This window comes from Lynx rufus, unplaced genomic scaffold, assembly GCF_022079265.1.
Source record: "Lynx rufus isolate CCGP_SWC_20201006 ecotype Redwood Valley unplaced genomic scaffold, mLynRuf1.p SCAF_11, whole genome shotgun sequence".
NCBI lineage: Eukaryota > Metazoa > Chordata > Mammalia > Carnivora > Felidae > Lynx > Lynx rufus.
The window spans coordinates 34,077,316-34,082,778 of NW_025814825.1; positions in this window are offsets into that span (position 1 = coordinate 34,077,316).

The window sequence follows — 5,463 nt, forward strand, 5'->3', positions numbered from 1 at the left end:
AAAGATACTTTTTTTCCATGTAATGTAACACAGGTTCCTGGGATAAAGACATGGACACATATTTTGGGGGCCACCACTCAACTGAGTACCCCACCTTTCCAGCTTCTACCCCCGCCCTCTACTAACTGCAATTCACACAGCTATCACAGCTAATTAATGCTTACAACAATACTAACTTGTCAGTTGTCTGGCAACTTCCAAGCCCAGTTGAAATAGTGTTGCCTTTACAAAACTTTCCCTCATTTCCATTCCTCACATACCCTATTGAAAGTAACCACTCTGATCTGAGCTGCCACAGTAGATCACCTTTCTCTAAAGGCACTTATTTGAATTTTAACTTTCCACGCTTGTAAGAAGTAGACTTGGAATGATGTCTTAGCCATTTTTGTATCTCACCTGGCAGCCAGCATAGTGCTTAGTTAACACTCGTCAATTGCATGTTTCCTGAATCTGATTAAGCCTCTAGATATAACTACCTTTCATAGGAAATACAGGGAATAGACATGTTAAATCACACCATAAGGATACTATCAGCAAAATTTAGAATGTTTGGAACGCTACAGGAGAAATGACCTGAATTGCAAAATAAGAGAGAAAGGAGAAACCTATGAATTAAAGGGGACTTAGAATTGACAAGTTATGATAAGCTGTTTATTAACTTTTATATGAAAATGAAAAGGGTCGGGAAGACCCAAGCTAATGGAAAAAGAATCTGGAACACTTACAGTAGCAAGTATTAAGAGTTATTATTAAGCTATAGTAATTGACATGACAATGGCATGAGGGCAAATAGGCCATGGAAAACTATTTGGTAGTATCTATTAAAGCTGCATATATGCATATGCTATGATCTAGCAATTCAACTTCTAGCTATATAGGCAACAGAAATGTGAACATGCATCCATAAAAATACATGTTCTAGAATGTTCACAGTAGCACAATCAATAATAGTCCCAAACTGGAAACAGTCCAAATGCCCATCAACAGTAAAATGCACAGGAAAAATAAATTGGGGAATAATCACACAATGGAATACTATACAGCAACGAAAGTGAACAAACAAAAACTAAAAATATGGCTGAATCTCACAAACATGGTGAAAGAAGACAGATCCAAAAGAGTATTTACTATATAAGTCCATTTATATAAAATTGAAAATCAGGCAAAACTAATCCACAGTATAGTACTAGAAGTCAGGCTAGTGGTTAGGGAGAATAAAGGGGGCTTCTCAAATATGTTTCTAAGTGGGCGTATTCAGTTTTTGAAAATAAATTGAGCTGTATACTTATGATTTATTCACTTTTCTGTTTGTAGCACTTCAAAAAAAACTTCAAAAGATAATACTTAAATGTTTTTATTTTTATGTTTTTTATTGTTTGAATTTTTTAAATATAATTTATTGTCAAATTGGCTAACATGCAGTGTGTACAGTGTGCTCTTGGTTTTGGGGGTAGATTCCCATGGTTCATCACTTACATACAACACCCAGTGCTCATCCCAACAAGTGCCCTCCTCAATGCCCATCATATTTATTTATTTATTTATTTTTATTTATTTTTTTTTACTTCTGTAGGATGTTTAATAGAACTGAAAACAATCAAAATAAATTGAATTGGCAAGCTCGCATCTTGTCCAGCAGTTGGAAATTCAACCTCAGTTAGTAGGGGTTTTCCTTTTTTTTTTTTTTATATATATATATGAAATTTATTGACAAATTGGTTTCCATACAACACCCAGTGCTCATCCCAAAAGGTGCCCTCCTCAATACCCATCACCCACCCTCCCCTCCCTCCCACCCCCCATCAACCCTCAGTTTGTTCTCAGTTTTTTACAGTCTCTTATGCTTTGGCTCTCTCCCACTCTAACGTCCTTTTTTTTTTTTTTTTCCTTCCCCTCCCCCATGGGTTCCTGTTAAGTTTCTCAGGATCCACATAAGAGTGAAACCATATGGTATCTGTCTTTCTCTGTATGGCTTATTTCACTTAGCATTACACTCTCCAGTTCCATCCACGTTGCTACAAAAGAATGCCCATCATATTTAAATGTTTTTAATGTTCATTTTTGAGAGAGAGAGAAAGAGAGAGAGAAAGCACAAGTGGGGGAGGGGCAGAGAGAGACACACACACACAGAATCCAAACCAGGCTCCAGGCTCTGAGCTGTCAGTACAGAGCCCGACATAGGGCTCGAACCCACGGACTGTGAGATCATGACCTGAGCCAAAGTCAGACACATAACCAACTGAGCCACCCAGATGTCCCTCAAAAGATAATATTTAGAGGCACCTGAGTGGCTCAGTCGGTTAAGCCTCCAGCTCTTGGTTTCATCTTGGGCCCTGATCTCACAGTTTGTGAGATCGAGCCCTAAGTCAGGCTCTGGGCTGACAGTGTGAAGCCTGCTTGGAATACTCTCTCTCTCTCTCTCTGCCTCCTCCCCACTCGGCTCCCTCTGTCTTTCTCTCTCAAACAAATAAATAAACATTTCTAAAATGGGCTAACATAGGGGTGCCTGGGTGCCTCAGTCGGTTAAGTGTCCTACTTCAGCTCAGGTCATGATCTCGCGGTCCGTGAGTTCAAGCCCCACATCAGGCTCTGTGCTGACAGCTCAGAGCCTGGAGCCTGTTTCGGATTCTGTGTCTCCCTCTCTCACTGACCCTGCCCCGTTCATGCTCTGTCTCTGTCTCAAAAATAAATAAATGTTAAAAAAATTTTTTTAAATAAATAAAATGGACTAACATAATTTAAAAAAATGTTTATTTATGTTTGAGAAAAAGAGAAAGAGAGTACAAATAGGGGAGAGACAGAGAGAGAGAGGGACACACAGAATCCAAAGCAGGCTCCAGGCTCTGAGCTGTCAGCACAGAGCCCAAATCCAGGCTCGAACTCCTGAACCACAAGATCGTGACCTGTGCTGAAGTTGGATGCTTAACCAGGTACCCAGGTACCCCAACAAATATTTTAAGATATATACATAATATTTAAAAATGCAAAACAAAAAAAAAGACATATTAACCAAATGATATATTTGGTTTTTATTTGACTCCTGAACAAACCTATTATGAAAAAGAAACATTTATGAGACAATCAGTAAAAGTAAGAATAGTGTGTAGATATTTGATATTAAATGATTGCGTTACTTCTGGTGGTATGTTAATGGCTGTGGGGTTTTTTTTTGTTTGTTTTTTTGTTGTTTTTTTTTAGAGTTGAGATATATACTGAAATAATACAATGCCTGGGAGTCAGTTCAGATAATTCAGTAGACAATGAGGGGGAGAGGAAACAATAGATTCAACAATATTATTGGCCATGAACTGATGATTATTGAAGTTGGATAATGAAAGCTGGGTTGGGAAGGTTATTATGCTATTCTATTTGCTTTTGTGTATGTTTGAAGTTTTCTATGATAAAAAGTTTTAGGGGTTCCTGCCTGGCTCAGTCAGTGACTCTTAATCTCAGGGTTGTGAGTTCAAACCCCACATTGGGCATGGAGCCTATTTTAAAAAAAAGTTTTATAATGTATGTTAGTTTTAAATAAAGGACTATGGTAATAAAACACCTAAAAGCAACATGAATTTTTTGTAATGTTTATTTATTTAGGGGCGTCTAGGTGGCTCAGTTGATTAAGTGTCCGACTCTTGATTTGGGCTCAGGTCATGATCTCATGGTTTGTGGGTCTGAGCCCTGTGTCGGGCTCTGCACTGACAGCATACAGCCTGCTTGGGATTCTCTTTCTCCCTCTCTCTCTTCCCCTACCCCCCTCGCATGCAGGAGCATGCAGGCACATATGATTTCTCACTTTCAAAATAAATAAATAAAATTTTAAAAATTTAAATGTTGATTTATTTATTTTGAGAGACAGAGCACAAGGAGGGGAGGGGCAGAGAGAGAAGGAGACAGAATCCCAAGCAGGCTCTGCACTGTCAGCACAGAGTTGCATTCAGGGCTTGAATTCACAAACCCTGAGATCATGATCTGAGCCAAAATCAAGACTTAACTGACTAAGCCACCCAGCCACCCCCAACATGAATTTTTTAAATAAAATGTTTATATATAAGTGATTTACTTTTTTTTTTACATTTATTTATTTTTGAGAGACAGACAGAACACAAGTGGGGGAGGGGCAGAGAGAGAATGAGACAGAATCTGAAGCAGGCTCCAGGCTCTGAGCTGTCAGCACAGAGCCCGACATGGGCTCAAACTCACAAACCATGAGATCATGACCTGAGCCAAAGTCAGATGCTTAACCAACTGAGCCACTCAGGCACCCCTATTAGTGATTTATTAATTATAAATTTGTTCTTTAGAACTTTTTCTAAATAATGTATTTGCCAGTCCTTGAAGGTAAGTTTAAGTTACTTTGTGGATAGTGTTTGAAATATTAATGTAAAAATCTATAATTCATATTTTCCACAACTACTACTGTAGTATTTTCTACAACTACTCTTGATTTATCCACTCAACAAATATGGGACAATACCTTGATTTTTTTTTTAATTTTTTTAATGTTTATTTTTGAGAGACAGAGAGACAGAACATGAGCGGGGGAGGGGCAGAGAGAGAGGGAGGCACAGAATCCGAAGCAGGCTCCAGACTCTGAGCTGTCAGCACAGACCCCGACGTGGGGCTTGAACTCACAGACCATGAGATCACGACCTGAGCTGAAGCCGGACCCTTAACCGACTGAGCCACCCAGACACCCCCATACCTTGATTTATATTTTTTAAGTTTACTTATTTATTTTAAGAGAGAGAGAGAGAAAATACTCGCAAGTGGGGGAAGGGCAGAGAGAGAGGGAGACAGAGGATCCCAAGCAGGCTCTGCACTGTCAGCACAAAGTCCGACATGGGGTTTGATCCCACGAACTGTGAGATCATGACCTGAGCAGAAATAATGAGTAGGATGCTTAACTGACTGAGCCCCCAGGCACCCCCCCCTCACCTTGCTTTATATGTTAAGGATACATGAGGAAAGAGCAACCAATTTTCTAGTGGAGTTTACATTATAGTGAAAGAAAGAAACAAGTAAACTAATACTTATATAAAATAATTACACAATATGATTAAAATTAAATTAGGGTAAACAGAGTGGGTTTTCCTGCTGTCTAGCTGTACCCAAGTAATAGTTCTGTGACTTTCCCTTCATCATCACTACTGCCCATGGGTGGGGGGAGGTGGCAAAGATCTCACCAGCTGTATTAAGGGGTTAATTCGTGTCCCGAGCTGTTGACAATAGGAGTGTGCACATGGGACAGTTTAGGTGGGAGATCGGCAAAAACTCAGAGCATAGGGTTTGGTGTTTGGGCTGCATAGGCAGCTGTCAACAAAGAGACAGCTTCTGTGGCCTTTCTCATGGCCTAACTCTCCACCAGAACCTCTCCTAGAATTTCCTATCTCCCTCTCCCTCCTTCTCTCTCTCTCTCTCTCTCTCTCTCCTCTAACCTCCATCAGCTCCTTCCTAATTCCCTTT